The sequence below is a fragment of the Suncus etruscus genome, chromosome 7, assembly GCF_024139225.1.
Source record: "Suncus etruscus isolate mSunEtr1 chromosome 7, mSunEtr1.pri.cur, whole genome shotgun sequence".
Lineage (NCBI taxonomy): Eukaryota > Metazoa > Chordata > Mammalia > Eulipotyphla > Soricidae > Suncus > Suncus etruscus.
Window position 1 is genome coordinate 26,008,585 of NC_064854.1, and position 25,195 is coordinate 26,033,779.

Consider the following 25,195-nt stretch of genomic DNA (forward strand, 5'->3'; position numbering starts at 1 on the left):
CTCCCCTCTGTACAAGTAGCCACAACCCTACTCTTTATTCCTATTGTTGGTTTTACTCTCTGCCCCATTTCCCAAAGTAATATTAGCATAGGCAGCTTTAGAATTCTGGGATTTGCCACCAGAAATAGCAAAAGAGCAGAAAGGAACATTTTGTTTAACTAAATTCTCCATTATATCTCATATGAAATCCTATATGCCATATAAAAATGCCAATAATCTCTTCATCAGATGCATTGAAAAAGAAAAAGGCCTAAATAGCTACTGGCATCTTGTTGCTACATTATAGACAGAAATAACTGTTCTCTTTTCACCAGGGGCAGAATGGATGCAGACTCATTTCTGAAATCATATCTTGTTTGGAGAGAAACCCAAAGTAAGTGCTACAGAAAATGGTAACATGGTAACATGGAGCTCTGGGCATGATTTATATTAAGGGAATTCTCTTGCTATCCTTATGAAATTTGACTGATTTTTTTTTTCAGAGAGAAATGAAACTTGTGATTTGATTATATAAAATTCGGCCTCTCTTTGGGTCCCCTTTTTTATCTTTTAGTTTCATATTGCAAGTGTTGGCTCAGAAACAATGAGCCTAACGCTCAGCCTACACACCTCTGTGGAAAGGATACAGAGTTTGTCCCAAGGTTATTGAGTATTAGATATCAGATTCCAGGGATTTCTATCCAATTCTATTCTCCTGGGACATATTACTCTAGGACTTAGAATTCAAGAAAGAAATCTGTCCTTCATTAGTTGCAATGGCCAGGGAGGGATTTGCATTGGATCCAAGTGAGTTGAGAGAGTACAAGGTAAAGCACGTGATCTTGCAGTCAGCAGGAGCCTGCTACACTAAGGCTGAGTGTACTAGGCAAGCTCTGCCCACAGTCTTCAGGAGGGAGGGGAAAAGAATGCACGCAAAGATAAAAATACAACTTGCAAATATTCCTGTCAACAACGCAAAAGCTCCACTAAAACCTAAAATCTCAAGGATGAAAGAGACCAAAGCCCCTCTTCTGACAGAGAACCCAGATGGGTGAGGAAGGTTGAAGGAAGAAACAACCCCAAAGGAAAGGGAACAAGAAGAAAGCTAGCAACATTGACCTCAATGGTGGCAGTAGGTAGGAAAAAAGAATGAGAGAGAGTGAAAGGATTTTGAATTAGTTCAACTTATCCAGTGACTGCATGCTGAGGCAGTAGAATGGCAAGGCTGGAGGTGACAGATGTCTGACTATGGTGACTATATATGTGGGAATGACATTGCATAAGAGGGATGGAAGAGTAAGAGGAATGGCTAATATGTTTGGTTTGAGATGCTCTGGTTTTTGAATGCCATAAGCACATGGGAAGTCATAAATTTCATTTTAACCCACGATGATGAGCTATAACCTCATATCTGTCAGAAAGGTTTATAGCGAAAAGATCAAAGATCAGCAAGCATTAATGCTTACAGGGACACGAAGTGATAAAGCAACCCTTCAGCACTATTGATGAAATTTTAAATTGGTCTTATCTCTATGAAAAACAATCCATAGAATCCTCAAAATATCATTTGATTCAGTAACTTGATTCCTAGATGTCTATGCAAAGAACAAGAAATCAGTAGTACAACATGATGATACAAATCTATGTTCCATGAAGTGCTGTTTACAATAGCCAAGCTCTTGTATAGAATTGAACTATATATATTAGATAGTATATAATATTGTGAGTGATATATATATAACCAACCCAAAAGCCTAACAACGCATGAAGGGAAATTGTGCATGTGGTAGAGCATAGTATTCAAGGTATGTGAGAGGTCTTGAGCTGGAACCCCAGCACTAAGTGGCCCCATCCCAGCAACATCTGGTATAGCCCTGGTAGCCCCCAACCACAGCTGTGTTCAAGCACCAAAGCATCAGACCACATCATTACTGATCACCTCAAGGTGTAGTCCCCTACACATCAGCTTCACTGAATGTGGCCTTTATTTAATAAGGAAAATAAAGGAAATCTTTATTATGAGAATCACTCATAAGTAAACTATCATAGGTGGGCTACAGTGAGCGAACAAACCAGACCAAAGGAAAACAAACCCTTAGACTTTGAGTATGGAGCTGAAGTCACCAAAGGGAGAGGTGGGAGGGGGTCCCTCAAGGAGGGAAGGGGTCCAACAAACTGTGGTAGAGAGATTCGGGTACTTTGATGATGGATAATGTGTAGTGACATACTTGGAAGAGGCATGAAATTATACCCTTAAACATAATGACTTTAAACAATGTTACCTCTATTAAATATTCATATTTGTATATAATAGAATTTATACTAACTTGGCATTTACTCCTATGAAAATTAAACAAATACCCTCTTTCCTAAGGATTCTTCCTGAGTACAAACTCAAAAAACAAGGAAATTATCATCATATTTGAAACAATGAATGAGGTCCATGGCAACCCTTCATGATTATCAGAGAGTGCACACAGCAGATGGCGGTCATCATTCGTAGTAAAGAAGAAACATGAAGAGTCAACTAGAATGTTTGTCCTTTCCTGCAAGCATAGGGAGAGGCTGAACTATAAACTGTATATCCTGCATTAAATCAAAGCAATATCAGTAACAGTACATTAAAACCAGACTCGGAGTCATGATTTCAACTGCTTGAGTTAAAAACCAAATTTTGTCCTTTAAGTGTCCATGTAAATATCCTTTGCTAGTGTAAACAGAAGAACACAAGTACAAAGAATGTGCAAAATGACTTCCATGTGGCCTATGAGCCAGGACACAGCCTGTAGCAGAGCCAGATCCCAAACCCAGCATCACAGCCCTCAACCCAGAAGCAGGCAGCCTCTCTCTGGCCATGTGTCCTAAACTGGGTTATTCCTCAAAAAGCATGAGCAGGTATATTTCTAAAACATGAGACTTTCTTAGGTTCAGCCCCTAAGACAGTGCCTCACAAGAGAAAGAGGATAGTTATAGGAGAGGATTGATAGCACAGGAGGGAGAGTATTTGCCTTGCAAGCAACCTGGGTTTGATCCCCAGCATCGCATAAGGTCCCAAGCCTGCCAGGAATAATTTCTGAGAGCAGAGCCAGAAGTGTAATCCCTGAGCCTTCCAGGTGTGGCCAAAAAAAAAAAAAAAAACCCAAAAATAAATAGGGGAAAGAGAAAGAAAGAAAAAGATGGGAGACTGGGAGACACATGTTAATGTTCACTTTTCTAGAAGCTACTTTTAAAATAAAGATGTTTGATCAAGCAAAATTTAGTTGACCCGATAGGCTAACTCAACATATTATTATTGCTTCATTCAGTCAATATAAAATTGTCTACACCTTCAAATTCCAGCTAGGAATAACATTTACAGCACACCCTAACCCAAAACACTAAATTTTACTGAGGATCTTGATGTGATTGAAAAATGTAGTCACTCGTCTAAATTATCCCAAATGGAGGGAATACCTTCCAATAACTGAACTGAATGTAAGAGTTTATGCTTCAATTAATTAAAATTTTAAAGTTTGATTTTTTTTTTCCTGGCAAGAATTATATGGCAAATACTCACTAACCAACGTGGCCATACTGGTCATCTGGCTCTGCCCACAGGAGGGCCTAGATATACACAAGATGTGTGATGGAGTTGAGAAGTAGGCTGTGTAGAAGCAACATGTTTTCACTGAAACATAGGAGGTAGGGGAAAGGCAGTGGAAAGGAAGAGCAAGCAGAACCCACAAATGAAGATTTCTGTAGTATAAAGGCTCCATTACGATTCTCTTACTTCCAACCATCCATCATAAACCTACTCTAGCTCCTAACAAAGGCTCCTAACAAAGGAAGCCCTCCACTTACTCTTGAAATCCTTTCTCACTATCTTTCTGCTCTTACCCCTCTCTCACACATCATCATTTTTTCCTCCTTCACAGAATCAATTCCATCAATGTCAATTCAAGTATGCTTTAAGGGCTGGAGAGATTGTACAGAGACTAAGGCACTTGCTTTAGATTTACCCACCCTGGTTTGATTCCCCAGCACCACATACAGCCCCCTGAAACTGCCAGGAGTAATTCTTGAGCACAGAGCCAGCGACAAACCATGAACACTGCTGCATGTGGCCCCAAAACTAAAACAAAATATTCAGGGAATGACTAGATCTAAAGGCTTGGTACACAAACACACAGTCAGCAATTCCCTATGATTTGCTAAAACCCACCAGGAGCCTGAGCACAGAGACAAGAGTAAACCAGAGCTAATTATTTAAATCAAATATATGATTTAAAAGTTCCGATATTTTAAAACAAACAGATACCTTTAATCGAAACATCTGTGGTTGAAAGAAAGCACAGTGTCTTGGAAGTGGGTGGTCACAGGTTCAAATCCCCTCTATGTGCTGAGATCCACTACCTGGCTTTTATGTTGCAGAAGAAAATGGCAGAATAGGTGCTTCTACTTGGGTGTTCATATTCACCCAAATGAACTTTCACCCTCCTCCTATCTCCTTCCCTAATGACCCTCATTAAAGTTAAACCATTTTTCCATGGATCAAAACTCAAAAATCAAGGAAACAATTTGTCTTCACTGATTCCTGGTTCTTGACATTTCTTTCCTGCTTCAACATGAAGCTAAAGGAGTTCTACACCACCAAAGTAACACTAAAAAATGCCCACTCTTCTGCATTTCTAATGATACCAGCAAAGATGATGCTTTGGAGTGGGGTAGGGGGATTCTCAGTCAACCAAGCTGTCAGGGCTATTCAAGGGCCCAAAGAAAAATGCTGCTTAAACACTGCAGTGCTCTGAAGACTACATGTGGGGGGAAAAGATGCACATCATGCTAGACACCCACACTAACCACTCTACTCTTTCCCAGCACTGAGATTTCAAGATCTTTTGTAAAAAGGGAATTTTGAAAGCATCAATTAAGTACTGTTATGAGGCAGCTTTAAGCCTCACAGTGTAAAAACACTACAAGTGATAATAAAAACTCAAACTCTGTGCATGCTCCAACATGATCTCATAATATATCCTAGACCGCTTCCCATGTCTCTTTCTATGTCTGCAACATACAAAATTCCTTCCTATTGCAGAATTTCCCCACTAGATACTCCTACTCTGAATCTAAAATAATGGTCCCTGTTTAAAGTTGAGTCAAATAATACTGACAACACATAGATAAAAATCCTCCTTCAACAGTTCCGTTCCTTCTCCAACACATAGGCCCCAACTTTATTCTGTCTGACTTTCCTGAAATGATGTAAGTGAAACTGTTCAATGCAGGCAATTCTTGAGGTCGATCAGGGATCTGGAACATTTCAACCGCTCAGCTCTGTTACATGGCTACTGATAACTTAGCCTTCCATAGACAGGACAAAACAAAACTTCTACTTCATCATGGAAAACAATACGTAATATTTGAACTTTGAGTAGATAGTATAACTCTAAGCATGCCTAGGTAATTCATAAGCCTCTCCCCCGTTTCCTTTCCCACAATGAAAAATACTCATTGCCTAGCATTTCAACTTAGCATTTCAGCTAACCAACATTTCACTGCAAAGATGTTGCTTAAGCCTGACAAAGACCCTCTAAGTCTCACTCTCTTCCAAACAGCTGACAGATTCTGAATTCCTCAGCCTGGGTATGGAAAAGAAAAGAGATCTTTCACACATCTTTAAACTGCAAAAGTGATATCTCAGAATCTATTCTGTTTACTCTTGGATTCCTCTCAACTGTTAACATGGGGACTGGAAATTTACAAACAAAGTACATTTCTAAATGAACAGAATTGCTTCTCCAGTTGACGTATAGAGAGATCAAAGATAGAACTTTCTCTAGATAAAATACTATGCTTTAAGTTTATTAGATTAAATTTATTTTAAATTTATTAAGATACTCTGCTTTCTAAAATTCTCACCTCTAATTAAATACTTACTATTCCGCTGGTTAAAGATCATCATCACTTTTTTAAAACACACTTTATTTGTCAGTATTAGTGTTAGCCCCATTTTCTTTTCTAGTCAAAGAACTTTGGTTGAAAAGGACAAAAGTTGCAAACTGTAACCTCAGCAATCACTAACTTTGGGGACTTATCCCCTGGTACAAATGTTCATGCATATGCATAATTTTATCGCATACTCAGACAGATGCCCTTGCATTGATTTGAATACGTGCATAAATATTAATGCGTACAAATGCTTGCATGCAGAAACCCCATTATGAAATATCCAATTGCATAAATTAGAACCATTAGATACTAACTGCATTAGCACTTCATAAAATACATGCACGAGTTTGCATGAAGAAGGAAAAAGGCACAATCCTTTGGCAAATGCCAGATTTTATCAATGCGCTTACTGTTCTATGGGCATAAACTGGGAATTTCCACAAACTAGTTGAAGCTTTTAAATCTATTTACATGTGTCTCTCCTGGTTTGAAAACTTATTTCAATTCTTTGATAGAATACATTTTATAAACTGTTATCTATGATCCCAAGAGGTAGTGGTACTAATCAAAATAAGTTAGCAAATGGCCAAAGAAACAGATGTTCTCACAAAGAGTATGACTCAGATGTTATTTTCATAAAACTCATCTCTATACTGTCTAGGGTGGATTGATTCTCATGAGTGATAGATAAATGTAACATTTTTAGAGTTAGAAAAGAAGATATATTAATGCTTTATGACTTTGTACAGTGGGATGATTTGGATGCATTTATAATATTTTGATTTTTTTAAATAAATTTTCTCATTGAATCACCGTGAGATACAGTTACAAAGTTGTTCACGATTACGTTTCAGTCAAACAATGTTCCAACACCCTTCACCACACAATTTCCACCACCAATGTTCCCCAGTTTCCCTACTGCCTTCCTCCTTACTCTCCCACTTATCTACTTCTATGACAGATGTTCTCTCTCTTTCTATCTTTCTCTCTCAATACCTCTCTCTCTTCCTTTCTTTCCCTGTTAGACAGTGTGCTTTGCAGTACTGTTAGTGATGGGATAGTGTGCATATTACTCTAACTACTTTCTGTTGTGTATGTAAACATTTCAATGGGATTATTATGTTACTGACCCTACCCTGATCCATGATTGTGCCCTACCCTAGGGTGTGACCTGATTCTGCTCCCACCATTGGGTGGTACCTGATTCTGCTTCCACCCTTGGGTGGTTCCTGATCCCACCATTGGGTGGTACCTGATTCTGCTTCCACCCTTGGGTGGTTTCTGATCCCACCATTGGGTGGTACCTGATTCTGCTTCCACCCTTGGGTGGTTCCTGATCCCACCATTGGGTGGTACCTGATTCTGGGGGATAAAAGCAATGGTCTGAGGAAGGCAGGGGGCTTTTTGGCTGGAACTGATGCTGAGGCTTTGGGCTTCAGTCTTGTCCTCCGAATAAAGCTGATATTTTCACAAGCCTGACTGGCTGCTAGCCTTTTACCCACTGCTTCACTTCAGAACCACCAGCTGAACAGGGTGGCAGATGCGTGCTCTGAGCTGGAGGAGAAAGACCTCATCCTCCATCCCTCCATCAGTCAGCCCCATCAAGGGCAGTATTGCAACACTTTCAACACCCAGTTCTTGTCCAGAGTGATTATTTTGAATGCTTATGGTTACAGTGATCCCTTCTCTACCCTAACTACCTAACTATTGCACTACCCCAGTATTTGTGACAAGGTTCCTACCATGGACTTGTCCTCTTGGCCCTCATCTCTCTTGTCTTTGTCTTTTTATTACCATACCATTGATTTTTGTTTGTTTTTTAAATATGGAACTCTTCACGAATTTGTCTGTCATCCTTGTTCAGGGGCCATGCTACTCTTCTCTGTATCGTTCCAGTTTTAGTATATGTGCTGCCAAAGTGAGCACCCATCTTTTTTTTAAGTGAGCAAGCATGATTTTAATTAAACAAAGTATGTGTCTCACATCATTCCCAGCTCCAGGTATCAGAAAGAGCCAGATTGTTCTTATCTGACAAGAATTCATTGCCTATCCAGACTGGGGCTTCTTATTCAGTGCATGGCCCACTGAGTATATCATAAGCTTCACTTACTAACAGCTTTGTACGCCACAACATCTCGATTTAAATACTTCCATGAAAAAGTGCTCCTTGCTTGAAACTTTCCATAACAATTCAAACCAACCTAAAAGATTCTTTAGCTTGGGAAAGAAAAACCAGACTGTGTTTTGCACTGACTTTTCCAAGTATTATTGCAAAGTTGCACTGCCCACTATAGACCAGACAGTTGTTTCATCTGTGATAGAGCCAGACTCAAGAGATATTTGCACTTTGTCAGAACATAGGACAAGAAAAAAGTTCTTGAGCCTAAGAATTACTTTTACTGAATATAATGCCGATTTTTCTCTGAAACTTAAATTCACTTCTCAGAGAACACAGAGGCTGAAAGGACTGAGCATTTGATGCCATCACTACCTTACAAAGAAACACAGTTTTGATCAAAACGGGGATTCTACAATGCCACCAACACTCAATTTTTCACTTCTTCCTGGGCACACTATTCACTGGTTCCCTAGTCTAAGGCCCCTGCAGTTGAGTATCTGGGACTATATCTGGGTCTATAGAGAAGAGATAGTTGGGATACACAAATTTCCCAAAACTAGGTCTTAAACCAATGATCCCTTTCTCTACCTACATACATGCCAGATGTAGTTCATACAGGGGAAACTACCAAGACACAGAAGACAAAAGAAACATGCATGAACCAGTATTCATAAACTCTCATCTCTCCTACCAATATGCAAGAAATGAGCCTATATGGAGACAAGAACTTAATCTATTCTAACTCAAATAAAGTACAACTATAGCATATACAACAAAGCAAAAAGTTCTTAACAGGCAAATCTTGAAGCTACTGCAACTTAGCTATGGTAGGAATCAAAGGGGAAGATCCAGGAGGATACAAGAAATCAGACAAGGTATATCAGGGCATCCTAGACATTCTTTTGTCAAAGAGCCAAGAAAACTGAAATTCAAGTCCAGCTACACAGTGGTAAAGCCAAGTACCATACAATTTATTCATTAAAACATCCACTGGATATTAATCCCTGCCAGGCACCATGTCTGGGTCTGAGGTAAAGAATATGATTGGCCCATTCTCTGGGCTCAAAAAAACCACAATTCAGCTGGCTGGGGGAAAGGGAAATTAAATCACTCCTTCAATATAGTAGAAGTGTTAGGCGCACTATTATTGCAGAAGTAGCTAGAATCGCCTCTCCAACATGGATTTTTGTGTAATGCACAACATGCATATCCATCCATAGCAAAGACTGCAAAATTAAATCCACATCTACATGAAAAAATGATTCTGAATCTGCCAAAACAGAAAAAAGGCTACTTGTGATTACCTAAGTAATAGTGTCAACAATACCTGGTGGTGCTCAAGAGGCCCACAGATCATGCCAGCAGTGTTTAGAAGCCACCAGGATTAAACCAATGGAAAGTTGGAGAGCAGTGTGGCACCAGAGATTGAACTCAGGGTCCCACCACTTGAGTGGTCTTGACCAGGCTTTTCTTTATTGATGGCATGTAGCTGAGTTGTGAACATAGACAATAGATCTGGGGCAGCCCCAGCAGCCAGTCTGCCATAGTATTTGCCTTTGAATTTATTCTGGAAACAGCCAGGGCCATTGACAGGCCACCTGAATATGGTGGCCTTTTAATGACACAGATGTGAAGTTAAAGAGTTCCCTTCTACCCTTTAAAGTGAAAGCAGATTTTCAGAGGAAACATTGGTTCTCCTCCATCATTTCGTTAAAGTGGGCATTGAAATAACCCTGAAGAGTGTCACCATGCATCTTGGGAAAGAAGACAATGTTTGGAAATTGTCTAAAATATTAGGGTCTGGGGAACTGGAGAGATAGTATAGGAGTTAAGACACATTTCTTCCTGAATGTCCCATCTCAGTTCAATCCCAGCACTCCAAGGTTTCCTGAGTGCACCACTTGGAGAGATTCCCAAGCACAGAGTTGGACGTAACCTCCAAGAATGGCAGGGTATGGTTACAAAAGTCAAAAAAAAAAAAAAAACTTTAGAGTCCTGAGCCTAAACTGGGAAACAGTTTCATTTGTGAGTTTAAATAATCAAAAGTGTTTGACAAACTACAATGAGAAAACTTGTTCCACCTTGCATACCTAAAAGTCAACAAGTTGGTATATTTACCCCTACAAAAAGGACCATCTTCCATTCACACCCATGAAAATTCTATGATAAACATCAGTTTCGGGAAAAAAATTGCAACACTAACACAGAACACTGTCTAATAAATATGGTTAAAATTGGAATCTGAGTGGTGGTAATCAAATAATGTTATTTCTAGGATGTCTACATAAAATAAACTGTTATAAATAAAAATAAATTAGAGGTTTGAAAATGCTGCAATTATCTCCACAAATACAAAATGAAGTGACCCTTGAAAGCACTTTCATGCCAAGATCCTGTCTCAGTTTTCAATTTATTCCATCCAAATAACAGAACTATCAGTGAACAAGATGCCAAGTATTCCAATTATTCTAGAAGAGCTCATACTTAATTCTAATTCTAATCCTATATTTGTGTTTTTCTTTCCATTTTAAAGATGCTCTGGAAATTTAGATGCAGTGAATGAGTTTTAAAGATGCTTTGGATATTTAGATGCAGTGAATAATGAAATAAAACTATTTATATTTCTTTAGGCTAAAACAACCTAAGTAACATAAGGCAAGAGTAATATCTGAACTACTAGTCTGGCCTAGCCTACCTTTGAAGCAGTTCTTAAGTCTGAAAATTCTTCACAGGAAAGGACAGAGAAGAAGAGTTCATGAGAAGTGGGCAGATATGATGGCCCAACTCTCTTCTGTCCCACACCACACCTTTAGTTCTATCTGTTCCCACTTCACTGGTGCAGTCTGGCGTAAGAGTAAGAATTAAGCACAGACTTCAGTCTGACTGACAGCTTCTTCTCCAGTCTACAAACATTCCAGAAAGCAGAAAGCCAGCTGCCTCTTTACTGGCACACTTCCACTGCAGCCAAATAAATAATGCAGTGTTTTCTGTGTTTTAATTTTCTTTCAGATTACAGTTTATTATGGTTGCATTTCAGTCTAGTCTAATTATTGCCTGTTTGCCCTTCAGAATGACCTTATAACTCAGCATGTTTCAAGAGACTTGAACTTGCTCCTCTGATAAAGAAGGTTAGTTTAACTGTGATTTTCAGGGACATTAACTATCAATTTAGCAAAAAAAATATCCTATGATGTACCAGAAAGATAGTAAGGGGGTATTATCTTTTCCCCCAAAAAAGACTTATGAAAGAACAAAACCAAAAGAATGAAGAAAGATGGATTTCATATCACTTTGGGGGTGGGGGGACCCTGGTATTAAGTGCCCAGTTGAAAATATAACAGTTAGGAATCTTCAGGAATATTTACCAACATTTGACTTTTGATAAATTATGGTTCTGGGTTTATCCACCAAACACAGAGCAGCCCAGTGACTCCCACTGGCTTTCTTTCCCCTCCAATCCATGGGGACAAACTCATGGCCTCTCTGGTGCACCTCTCCCCATATTTCTCAATTACTTTTTCTGAAAGTGGTACCAGTCCCATAGGGCAGGCTGATCTGCCTCTCACGTGTCTCCTGGGGAGAGCTGGATTTCTTATTTCTGTCTCAATTGGGATTTGTGCCTGCCTCACTCAGAAGGTTGTTCCTAAAAAGGGTCCAAGCTCACAGGGTCCTCTCAACTTAGAATGAGAATCAAACGTTACAATTCCCCCTTGAGCTCCAAGATAAGGAAGCAAAATTGAGAAACAAGGCTCTGCTGCAATAAGCCATTTTGAAAATGCAAAGAGCCTAAACATGCTGGGTGGTGCAAACCACTGGGGGGGGGGGGGCAGGAGTTCTGGATTCTGGCCTACGTGTGTTTCTACTAATTCTAAATTATCTTACTCTGATTTTAAAGTAGGGTCAAACTCTCTTTACACAGAGGATACAAAGTTCTTCTAAACATAGTTGAGTGGTCTGATGCCATTGTTTCCCATTCTGACATTGGGTGTCAAAGTTCCCTTTCAACAAACATTCTCATTTCTCGTCAGCTTTCAGAAATACTTATTTCCAGGAAGATAGTGGAGAAAATAGGTGATTGTTTAAGCCACTATAGGGATCTTTTTAAGGATCGGTCTGATTAAAGTCTATGATCATTGGCAAGAGACTATTAAGATTGTTATTACTGGGTGCACTGAGGCTACCCCCAAGACTAAGGCACCTTACAGGTACCAACCCTAAAGCACCCACATACACAGCCTACCCTTAGCCTTTGAGCCATCTCCCTCTCCCCAGCTCAGAGGCTGTGTTTGAGTTCAAACTACTGCATTCAAGTAGATGAGCTTACTTTCTAAAAACATTGTCAATAAGAAAAAAGCCTAAATGCTGACAATAAGTTTCCCAGCACACTCCCAACTGCAGCAGACATTCCAGCTGAGATTTTTTTTCCCTCTGTGTCTGTATGGAATCATGTAATGGTATGTGCCTACAATGCTAGCAGCATGCATATGTATATGGGTTTACTCTCTCAAACCTGCCAACCTAACATTGTGTCTGAGACTAGCCATTCCAGGCTTTATCAGTCAGGGCCTATTTACATACCTCATACAGACACCTGGGCTCAGTGTTTATCAGTTAAATCTAGATCCATGAAAGAAACTGCTTTTCTCTGAGGTGTAAGAAAAATACAGACTACTTTTGTTCTCTTGAAACATATCCCTAAAATATGTATGCCTATTATGGAGACTAGAAAAAGAGCACAGAGGGTAAAGAGGACATTTTCCCTGCATGTGGCCAACCTGGGTTCAATCCCTAACATCCCCTATAGTCTCCTGAGCTTTCCAGGAGTAATTTCTGAACTCAGAGCCAGGATTAACCCCTGAGCACTGTTGGCTGTACTCCCTGCCACAACAGCCAGCTTGAAGCAGTTTCAGGATCCCATGTGTCCATTGCAGTGAAATCTAACCCAAAAAATAGGCCAAATTAATAATGGGATGATAAGTCAGAAAATGGACAATTACCAGATGATTACAGTCATACAGGACATATGAATTACTAAAGCAATGAGTAGTCAAAATTTATATATATATGTATATGTAGATCCATATATATGTGTATATAACTAACTCTGAGACTCAGTGAAAACTATGAAGGTGACCAGAATTAGGGAGGTGGGAGATGGAAGGGGCAGAGCCATGAGGATTCTGTGGCACTACTATGAAACCATCATAAATGCTCAGTAAAAGATGATTGACAAGCTCGTGCTAGAGTCCTGAGAAACCTCAGGGGTTCCCAAAGTGGATAACACCATCTACTGGGGGTGCAGGAAGGATCAAATGGTGATAGTCATAGCCTCAGGTGCAGCTAGGGATGGTGGGAACTTTTTTCATTTGTTCCTCTAAGAAGGTTAACTTCCAAGGGGCCCTAGATTCACTTTGTAATTTTTTTTGAAAAAGTGGTCAACAGGGGGCCGGGCGGTGGCGCAAGAGGTAAGGTGCCTGCCTTGCCTGCGCTAGCCTTGGACGGACCGCGGTTCGATCCCCCGGTGTCCCATATGGTCCCCCAAGCCAGGAGCGACTTCTGAGCGCATAGCCAGGAGTAACCCCTGAGCGTTACCGGGTGTGGCCCAAAAACCAAAAAAAAGAAAAAAAAAAAAAAAAGAAAAAGAAAAAGTGGTCAACAAGAGTCTAAAATAAGTTTGGAAGCTCTTGAGTTACATGAAGATGACTCCTTCCACCGTGCGTATGCTTTGAATGGTCTATAAAGTCAATAAGGCTTTTTCTCCAAATGACTCATGTTATTTCCGTCTCTGGGAGCTGGATCTTCAGATCTCATAATTTCACTGTGAAATCTGTTTTCAAGATGTGGAGACCTGGTGGGCTAGTCAAGAGCAGGGAAGGAGGAAGCTAGGGAACACACACAGATCTTCAAAGGTTTGCAAAAACATTTCGCCTCTCCAGGAAGAGCTGGGTGAGTGGGTGCAAAGTTTATTACTATTTTTTAAATTGGATATAGTTTTCTTTAGATGGCTTTGTCCATGGGATGTATTTCAAAATTTTAAAGGGCCTTACTGTTGGGAGATCAAAGATTGTAGTGTTAGAACTTCCACTGTCACTTACTTTTTAAAAAGTGTTAATATGGGCTGCAGTGATAGCACAGCAGGTAGCGCATTTGCCTTGCACGCAGCCCACCCAGGTTGGATGTGTGGCATTCATATGGTTCCCTGAGCCCACCATGAGTGATTCCCAAAAGCAGAGCCATGAGTCACTCCTGTGTATAGCTGAAAGGCCCCAAAACAAGCAAGCAAACAAAAAAATGTTAATACTGTACTCGACCTAAAGAATATTTTTGAGCCACTGATGATTTAGTGGAATTATAACTGAATATGTTAAGTCCTCTTAATCCTCTTGTTAATTATTGTTTTTTGGGGGGACACTATCCAGCAATGCCCTAGGATCTACAAGGTACAATGGAGCAAATTCAATTCTCCCACAAGTAAAGCATGAACATTAATCCTTTGAACTATCTTCCAGGCCCCTTATGAGACTTTTTTCTAATATCCCTTGAAAGTCCATTTCTTAGTGATTAACTTCAACAATGCTCCAAAACCTGACCACAAGATGCAAGCATGAAAAATAGAAGGCGAAGGAGCCAGAGAAATAATAGAGTGGGTAATACTGCATGCAGCCAACCCAGATTGAATTTCTGGCATCTATGTGATTCCCCCCAATCCTATCACAAGTAATTCTTGAGTATAGAGCCAGGAGTAATTCCTGAATGCCACTGGATGAGCCCCACCTCCATAAAAGGAAAAGAAAAACAGAAGATGAACTAAACCAGAAATCGGAATTTGTTTCCAGTGACCATGAGGCAGAATGGCAAATTCACTTCCACTGCAATCAGAAAGCCAACAGGAGATGAGGTCAGGGTCTTTGTCTTTTACCCTAATTAGGCTACATGCAAAAAAAAAAAACAAAAAAAAAAACAAAGATTTTATTAAGGCAAAAGCTGCCGAAACAGCACTGCTCCCTGCTCCTCAGTCCTCTCAGGGCATTTCCTATTCTCTGTTCTGCTGTACTAGGCAACAAGTTATAATTTAATTATCTAACATTGAAAGCTATTAGTAAATAATCACAGCAATAATCTAAGGAGTCATCTACAAACAAAACACAGCGCCTATCAGGGTAATAGAATTATGGTTGTGATTTGCCGTGAATAAATCACAATCACAGACAATTGTGCTGAGGAATATATGTCCCCTCCTCTCCCTTGCTCTCTATCTTCCCCTCTATCTATCTATCTATCTATCTATCTATCTATCTATCTATCTATTTATCTATCTATCTCTCTCTCTCACACACACACACACACACACACACACACACACACACAGAGTCCATGACTATGTATAATAAGAAGAAGCAGAAGAGATAGAAGGAACTTCCCACAAGCAAACAGTGTACAAGCTTCATATGTAAGCAAGACCATGGTCTCCAAATAAGAATAGCATTGCATCAACTTACTCCAAGTGACTGAAATCCGAAATCCTAATGTATTATTAATTAGTTTCAAGTTATTCTCTGTTCTGTGCTTTAGAGTTTTGCATCATTATTGGTGAGTTATTGTGGTGGTTGTTTTTTTTTTTATTTCATTTAGAACTTAGAACTCTCAAAAGTGGTCATCTCACACTAAAAACAGAACTAGTAATGGATTGGATACTGAATATCATATGAATATTTTAACCATCTGCCTTACCTCCTATTAAACAATGTCACAATTTTCAAACCATTTCTGTAAAGTCAGTGATGAGATTGCTCTAAGTAACCCAGGGGGTGTTTTACTTAATTAGGTGTCACATTTGTGCCCTTTCAACTAATTTTTATGAGGACAAAAATAAAAATATTTTCCTCCTTAAAGAAACAAAGCAGGGGCCGGGCGGTGGCGCTGAAGGTAAGGTGCCTGCCTTGCCTGCGCTAGCCTTGGATGGACCGCGGTTCGATCCCCCGGTGTCCCATATGGTCCCCCAAGCCAGGAGCAACTTCTGAGCACATAGCCAGGAGTAACCCCTGAGCGTTACCGGGTGTGGCCCAAAAACCCCAAAAAAAAAAAAAAAAAAGAAAAAAGAAACAAAGCAAATAGTGGCTTGGCCTTCATGGTACTCAATAATTTAACATGTCAAATGCCTTAGCTGGCAAAATATTAATGTGCGGGTGTTAGGAAAATGTTTACACGACATGCCCAGGGGTGGACAGGAGCGATTTTTTTGGAAAAAAATGAAAGAAATAAATCGTTAACTGCCAACATCACACACTCATGCTGGAAGACACACAAAGGTTCCCAGCAGTTGTTAAATTCATTTAGAAAAACTCACTTTATTTTTCCAACAGAGCTCTCCCCGGCTAATCTGTATTATAACCTGCAGGAGTCTTAATATTCTCAGCAGGATCAAGATGAGAGCCACACTGACTCAGCGATTTAATCTTGCAAGAGAACAATATTTAGCTGGAAAAGACCCCACCGCTCTGAGGGGACGTCCCAGAGGCCCGTTGTCAGCACAGACCTGGCCAACAATACGTGGCGGAAAACAACCAGCATTGAGCTAGATAGATCATTTCCCTTCTGCAGAGCACAGCTCCAGGCTGTGTAGCCCGAGTATGCACTAAGCGAGTGAGCCGACTTACGCTATCACAGTGGGGTGCAAAGGCACCTCCTTTTCTCAATCCTTTAGACCCTGTGTGCAGAATCCTTTAGACCCTATGAGATCTTTTTAACTAAAAAAAACTACCGTGCCAAGAGTTGGGGGGGATAGGAGAGAAATGCAGAACAAGAGTGGTGATCTTACTTTCCAAATTTTTCATCTGATTATTTTGGAGGGAGCTAAGGGAGTTTCCAAGCAGTGCGTAAGAAGGCTCAGGGAATAGGTGACTCAATGCAAGGGCTCAAAGTGTGAAGCTGATAAGTGTGTCTGAGATCATTTGAGCTCAGAGCATCTAGGAATATACTCTGTGGTAATCTTTTGGTAATCTTGTAGGATTGCCAGTGCAAGGGTTCATACTCACTATGCCCCTGACCACTAAGCTATATCCCCTGATCATACCTTCATCTTTGTAAATGATTGGGGCTACTATTGAGGTTGGAGAATAGAGGATAGGACATTTGCCTTGCACAATGCAACCCCAGAAAGTACAGAGCCAGGAGTAACCCTGCAGCACCACTATTGTGACCAAAAAATGCTACTATTGTCTTAGTAATTGTCTTAATGATCATAGCCATTAGGGGCCAGAACGAGAGCCTTATGGGCTATATTTTGATAGTTTCATGAGCTGTCAGTGCATATTTTGCATGCAAAGCATCTGGATTCTGGGCCTAGTACTGCATCCAAGTAGCCTAAGCACCAAACATGAAATGGCACCTGGAAACAGATATAGTCTCCTACACACACACACACACACACACACACACACACACACACACACACACACACACTTAACCATAAGTGAATGTTTCAATAATGTTTCAATAAGTCAATAAAGTGGTAAATAGGTATTAGCAAAAGCCCCAAACAAACGGCTATTTTCAGGGCAATTTAATAAATAAGGAATCTTGCAAAGAGAGGTTTCAAGAAAAAGAAATTGTAAATGAAACCAGAATTACTGGCCAACTGTTATGTGCCAATATTTTAGCTATTAGCATGGCTGTGTTGAAAGGATAAATTAGTCTCCTATCCTGCCATGGCATATCTCCCAGGAGAGATCTGATTGGCCTCCAATGAATTTGAATGAAAGACTGATTCTAATGGGAAAATTTGTGTTTGGCTTTAGAGGTTGGGGAGAAAATAACGCCCTTAAGAGAAATTTCTCATTTAAACATTTTTATTTAAAACATGAAATAAGGTAACTATTTAATGTTAGAAACCCCTGGAAAGCAGAAAAAAATCTGAAGGGAAGATTAGGAAGGAAATCAAGAAATTTCTAGATGGAGCTTAAAAAAAAAATTTGACTCAAATAAATATCATAAAATTAGCACCTCATGTAATTATCTTCATCCTTATATGAACAGGGGTGGGGTAGGGAGGAATTATTCCTCCAAGTAACAAATAAATGGGGTGTCTCTCATAGGGGCAGACTGAGAAGCCAAGACAGGCAGATTTGGACAGAGAGGGAAGTGCAGGGAACATGTATTGGCACAAGAAATTGATTAATTTATCAAATTGGACCCAAAAGCTATAGCAAAGGATCCATCCCAGAATCACCATAACACCTTCCTAAGAAGCCAGTGGCAAAGCATGTGGGAGGAATGAGGAGAGGCATCTTTTTTGGAGGTGGATGGCACTGGGAGTGAAGAGAAAGGATCATGGAACCTGGAGGTTCCATTGCAAATCTTATAACTTAACAGGTAAATGTTCAACATAGCTACAGAGGGCAGAGTAGAAAGGAGGGTGAAGTTGGGAGGAAAAGGCAGTTTCTAGGCTGAAAGTAAATTTGGGATCAAAAGTCTAAAGTTGGGGGAAGGCAAAGAGATAGTACTAGGAATTGTCTCACACAGAAATGTTTCCAATTCTATCCCCAGCACCATATATGTTGCCTAAAGCACTGACAAGTATGATCTTTGAGCATAGACTCAGGAGTAAGTCCTGAACACTGCTGAATATGGCCCAAACCTCCCTCCCCTAAAAAAAAAAAAAGTCTAAAGTAGACTATGCCCAAGGGTGCTGAGAAGCATCCAGGCTGGAGATCTCACATTCTGAGGTAAATTTTGATTTGCAGCATTTCTTCTCAAGGCAATCAGGATTAGGGAGTCATTGGTGGGACTCTAAAAGAGTAGGGACATGATCAGAGATGTATTTAGGAGTCAGCAAAAAAAATTCAAAGGCAGCAGCTGCAAGACAAGAGGAATTCTATGTCTGTGAGAATGACCAAGGGCCCATTTCTTCTACATAAGCAAGAGAAGGAGGTGGAAGGTTGTCACAAACTAGTTTAAAGAAACTCAAGCAAGTTGAAGAGAAAAGCAATCTTTTGTATGTCTTCATATATGAAGAGGTGTAAAAAAAAGAGTAAATTAAAAACAATACCTTTCTTCCCCTTCATGAAGTTAGCAAGAAGAAATGTCAATTAAATAAAAACCTTGAGGTCCAGGAATGGTGCTCAGTAAAAGTGAGTGTGTCCTCATGACTGAGTCTGGGGGTTCATTCCTCAGCACCCCAGATAATTGGATCATTGTACAAACCATTGCCAGAATGCTGAGAAGAAAATGAAGGTCACTAGGGCCAAGATATGAGTGTGCCTACAATTAGGGAATGTCACTGACAATCAGTTTAAAATGACTCCAAATAAAAGGAATGATTCAAGCAAAAGTCCATAAAAGTGTAGGTGGCCAGGTCAGAGCTGGAGAGCTGGGGAAAAGAGCCAAGCATGACAAAAAATATACAAGCAGATTATGGATGGTCTTTAGAGTCCAAATTAAAGGGTAGAGGGGATTCCATTTTATCCCACTCCAAGAGGAGGTCCAAGGAAAGTTTTGTAGTGGATCCTAATTAGGACATTAATGAAAGGGTCCTCTGCCTGTGTCTCAATAATGCAGGAACTGAGGGACCCCTGAAGGAGATAAGATAAATTAGAAGGCTCCTGCACCAGCCCCTGCAGGATGAGGACCTGAGCTCAGCAGAGCTGAAAACAAAGGTAAGAAGGACAAGGGCTTGATCAGATAAAGAAGTTTGAGAAATGGCCGGATCCTTCACTTCTGTTTCAAAAGTGCTCACTCTTTCTGTCCAGAGACCCTGACCAGGCCTCTTCTTTGGACAATGCCATTTTACAAACCCAACGCTGGTACTTGCCATGCACAAGTAATTACTGGCCTGGGGTATATTTGTGTTTCTTTAAGTGACTGTGGCTAAATATCAAGGATAAAAGGAGAGCTCGACCTTTGAAGTTCTGCCCTACGTGGAAAAATAAAGCAAAACCAAGTGTATGGGAAACCACAATTTGAAATAAGAAAGGAAATAAGAAAGGACCAAGAGGTAATTTTCCATACACTTTTCTCATGGAAGTAGAAGCATTCCTTCTAGAAAGTTTCCTCAAGGAAAGGTTGGTCAGAGGATCTAATTAGACTGAGTATGTCAAAGTGTTTCATATACAAATTAGATATAACAAAAAGAAAGATTTATGATTGCCTTATCACTTTAATTACTTGATCTTTGTTTTAAAGATGCTATTGGCCATTCTTCTTTGGGAATCTCTTACTAATTAAGCTGAATTGTAGAGGGGTCCACTGAAATAACATAGAAATTCACTCAGTAAAAACATCAGCCTTACTGGGCTGACATTGAAACTGTAGGCTTCATAGGTAATCATTTATAATATTAATCAACCCAGATATGACAAAAAGAAGATCTGGTTTTCTTTTTCAAATTACTTGATAAGTAGGTATTATTACAAAATCAGAAACTTTCATGTGATTATTTTTAATCTCTTTAGTTGGACAACATGATGCTTCCAACAGAAGGACCCAAATGAACAAATCAACATGAAGTGCTTTAACTTTTCTCTTTTCCACCTTCAACAACAACAAAAACTCTTCTGTATAAGATGTTGATGAACACACACAAAGAGAAAAATCTTCTATGTTAGTTGTGGGGGTCCATAGTAGACCTAATTGCCTCATAACACTATAATCTTGCCACCAATTTACAATTAGTATGCATTTCTCATGCGTGAGTTGACCCAATTACATAACAAATTTTGCCTTTGGGGATTTCTCTTGACTGCTTGTCTCCTGTCCACCATACAACTCAATTTCACACCATCAGCAGTCTGAACATGGCCAGTCAGTCTCTGTCAAATTGATTTATTTAAATTACAAACAGACACCAGATCCCTAGATAATTAGTCCTACCCTCACACTCACCCTTTACACTCCACCTAACTTGGAAGCAAATCTTTTAACAGTCCAGTAGACAGTGCTATTCAATTATTAGCCCATGTTTACCTCCAATAATCTAATTTTTTAAGCTAATCCACAAAATTTCAAGAGACTAAATCAGCAGTGTCCACATGAGCTTTTTAATGGGCAAATAATTTATTTTGCATTCTAAAAAGTCAATGAAAAATTATGCAGCTTTATCAAAAAATGAAAAATAATTAGATTACAGTAACAAATTACAGAAAACCTCCTTCTTTTCTATATTAAAAGAGGGCTTCAATCTCACCTTTTATTATACAGCCAGTCAGCAATTAGAACTGGTAATAAAAAGGGCATATGGAAGACACAGTTAAGAATCAGACTTTTATATATAGACTAAGTAAAAGAAAGAAGATGGGGCAAGTGAATGTTGTATGGCAGCGATCTTATGGGAAAAAAGACTCCAAAGATTTTTATCAAAGCCAACAACACAGATTCACACATGTGTATGAGCACATAACACACACACACACACACACACACATACACACACCCCAGATCACACATCTCACATTGGTACAATTATTTCCTCTGTGAATCAAAGACCAGCATAAATCTTGCCAAGTCACATAAGAGCATACTTACTGTTTCAGACAGTGTGTAAAATACAGAATTTTGTCCTTTGGGGTTAGCTTTGATTTGTTTTCCCCTTCCCCTTTAAGTGGTATTTCTCCATTACCTGGAATAAATAAGAAAATAAACACCTAGATTTTTATCTACAACAAAAAGCTTATAAATGCCTCTTGGGCTTGGTCTTTGCCACTTTATCTCACAATTTATCCCAGATTGTCTCAGCTAATTGTAAATGCAGCTTCTATTAGTGTGTAACAAGGGAGAATGAAGTACATCAATAATCTTCTCGAAGCTACACTAAGGCCCTTAGATGTTTGCTGATGATCCCAGATCTCTGTGAGTGTGTGTGTGTGTGTGTGTGTGTGTGTGTGTGTGTGTCTGTCTGTCTGTCTGTCTGTCTATCTGTCTGTTTCTATCTGCCTTTCTATCCCTATCTCTATCTCTCTACCTCTCTCTGCTCTTCTCCTCAATATGAGAATGGTGACCACCTAAAATCCAATTGGTTTCTAAGAGAAGCACAAGACAGGGGAGAAGAAGGGGAGGGTGAGGAAGGTGAGGAGGAAGAAAAAGAAGAGAGGAGGAGGAGGAGGAGGAGGAGGAGGAGGAGGAGCGGGGGTTGAAAAACATCTAAGGGGCCTGGAGAGATAGCACAGGGCGTTTGCCTTGCAAGCAGCCGATCCAGGACCAAAGGTGGTTGGTTCAAATCCCGGTGTCCCATATGGTCCCCCATGCCTGCCAGGAGCTATTTCTGAGCAGACAGCCAGGAGTAACCCCTGAGCACTGCTGGGTGTGGCCCAAAAACCAAAAAAAAAAAAATCTAAGAGCACAGTCTTCCTCAAAATCATGTCTCTATAATGTCTTTTAAGCACATTTCCCTGAAAAAAAAATTTTAATGAAGCTATATTGATATTGTTCTGTCACTTCTGAATCGAGGAGATTGGGGAGCAATTAACATCTACTAAAATTTTATAGGAAAGTGTTTCTCCATTTTAGAGAGCAATTGCTTTTCTCCCAAGTATACTATAGATTTTTGAAATGTTTCATCTCTCCTTATTCTTTCTGGAGTTATACTAGGTGGGTGATATAGCAGAAGAATTTTTAATTGCAGCATTTAATAAATCTCTGTGTTTAATACATTGTCATTATAGATTCCCAAAGGAAAATTCAGGGCTTCCCAGCTCTCCACCACTTTCAGTATACTCAATTTCAAATGGAGATTTGAGTTCCACCCCACACCTCAATAACAGATATAGACTCAGTGCATGTTTCCAGATTATTCCAATTCCTGAACAAACAGGACAATGACTGAAAACATTTCATAAACCTGACCCAGATACGAGCAATCAAAACTGCCTATTCATCCATAACATAGTATCCAAAACACCTAGAGGTTTCATTAAATTCTCTGTTTTATATCTTTATACTTTCTTTAGTCCAGAAAGGGATTAAGGGGAGCTATGAGGATTCTCATGCTATTCCAAAACAAACTAAAGTTTAAAAAAAAAAAAACAGGGAGAAGGAAGCAAATGAAATTAATTAAGATAAAAAGCCTGTTCTAATTAACAAACTTATAACAACCTATATTCACTTGGAGCTCAAATACTATATTCTTTGCAATTTTTCAGGATAAGGTCATTCCCTCCCAGCATGCCCCCAAAAGTAGTCTGAAGTCTCCTGAGCATAGCCTTGATCCTAAAAACAGACAATCTATCCCACTGTCAAAATGACCTGTCTGGATTTAGTCAATATACTTGGCCTGGGTTTATCTGAAAGTAATATGGAAAATGGAACATTTTCCACTCCAAGTACCACCCTCCGATTAACTCAAGTTACTTATTGAAAAAAAAGATCCCTAAGTAATATGGAAAACCCCATGAGGTCATGGAAAATGTTGCAGCCTTTAAATGAATAATAAATCCACTAGCCCCAAAATATTTAACAGCTTCCTTCCTACAAGAAAAAAAAAACCCTAGCAGTCATATAAAATTCCTAATTTTTACAGCTCTGCAAAATATCAGTCAATCTAAGCATGCCTAGAAGAATGACTTAAAACATTACTGTAGTTGCTAACATGAAGGTCCTTCAAAAAATTAGAATAAAGCATCTAACTGCTTTAACTGTTATACTGGTAAAAATGAGCATTGTCTAAATAATAGACTTAATTAAAGTCCATCTCTGTATGCTGCCACATATATGATGAATAAAAATTTATACGTACCTGTGTTACAAGGGATTTGATTAAGAATAGATCTGCAAGCAGCCTCCGGTATTGAATAAGATGTTTATCCCTGATAATGATAAAGGTCGGTGAAATGATTGATTCTTTTCTTATTAAATATGAATATTGATTTAATTTGAGTATAAATTAAAGACTCACCTTTGTGAATCAATGGCAATCTTTACGTTAGCTGGCATGTGGATGTCTTAAGTAGAAATGTTTGATTCTTTTTTAAATAAATTCCTGTGTTAGTTGAAGATTTATGACATAACTTTGTGCTGCATTAATTATATATTTTTAAGAAAAGTACTCCAAAAGTAATCCACAGACAGATTCCTTAGCGAATGTAACTGCTGGTGAAATATATCTTTAATTCACACGTTTTTTTTCCCCTCTACCAACTCTCTTTAATTTGCACTTTTTTAAAGAAAAATGGGTTTTTGATTTAAGGGAAAATGAAGAGGAAGAAAGATAATAGGTTAATCACCACTATTCATAATCAGTGTAGTTTTGGCATGGTTAGGAAAATGAACAGGCAAAAACACAAAATTCTAAAATTCAACCCTTTCTTTTCAAATTAAAGTCATTAATAACATGGTTATTTATATAAGCAATGACTAAATCACAGAGAATATGGAAAAACAAAATATTTAGTCTGCTTTCTTTCACTCTGTACACAGTCTCTTAAATATAAAATAAATCTTTAAAATGTATGACTTTTAAGAAATAATTTTTTTCAAATTACATGCTACAACCTAGCTATAAATCATTTTATAGACACATACAAAATCACGCACACACAGAGTTATAAAGGCCAATATCAACAATTTTGAAGCCATCTAATTCAACATTCTGGAAAGCCAGTCTGCATTCATTACTTAAAACATGTAGATATATACACATTTATACAATGGCTGTAAAGAGAAACACAAAATACACTGCTCATAAAAAGTGATATGAATTTTGCACATGCGTTTATATTTTTATATGAGGTACATGGTTGCTAATTTTCATTCATTTCCTCTGGATACCAACATTCACTTTTTTCTGAAAAAATATCCCTTTTGATGTCACTCATATAATACTCTGGAAGAAACATAACTACAGGTATAAATTATAAAAATTAAGTCTTATTCATACATATCTAATAAATATTGAATTAACACTTTTGGGTCCCTATTATGTTTTCCGTTGCTGCTATGATTTTCTTTTTCCAGAAAAATCCATGTCTGAACAGGATGCAGTTTTCAAATCCAAAGCAAATTCATTCATATGTGAATATTAATTTCAACACTTTGATATAACATGTCATTTCAATAAATATCTAGAGTGCAGGATCTTTTATAAAGCATAATTAGTAGCAATAAAATATCTCAAGATACTTCACTTATATGTGTAGTTTATAACTTTATCCACAGTTTAAAAAACTTAGATATCAGAGTTTC

At 38.9% G+C, this 25,195-nt stretch overlaps 1 protein-coding gene, 2 long non-coding RNA genes and 1 other non-coding gene across 6 annotated transcripts in view; all 4 read right to left on the reverse strand.

Moving 5' to 3' along the window:
* LOC126014520 (uncharacterized) overlaps nt 1–21,582 on the reverse strand; it is a 48,444-nt gene extending 26,862 nt beyond the window's left edge. Inside the window, exon 1 of the long non-coding RNA XR_007497567.1 lies at nt 21,545–21,582. This is a non-coding gene — a long non-coding RNA (uncharacterized LOC126014520). The remainder of the gene's footprint in view (nt 1–21,544) is intronic.
* NEBL (nebulette) overlaps nt 1–25,195 on the reverse strand; it is a 380,095-nt gene that overhangs the window by 147,914 nt on the left and 206,986 nt on the right. The gene's annotated exons all lie outside the window — the stretch shown is intronic.
* Nucleotides 7,727–7,833, reverse strand: LOC126015213 (U6 spliceosomal RNA). The gene has a single exon (XR_007498101.1). It is a non-coding gene; the product is annotated as a U6 spliceosomal RNA (small nuclear RNA).
* Nucleotides 21,617–23,967, reverse strand: LOC126014522 (uncharacterized). The gene is made up of 3 exons (XR_007497569.1): nt 23,910–23,967; nt 23,751–23,820; nt 21,617–21,638 (listed from the first exon to the last, which is right to left on the reverse strand). It is a non-coding gene; the product is annotated as an uncharacterized LOC126014522 (long non-coding RNA).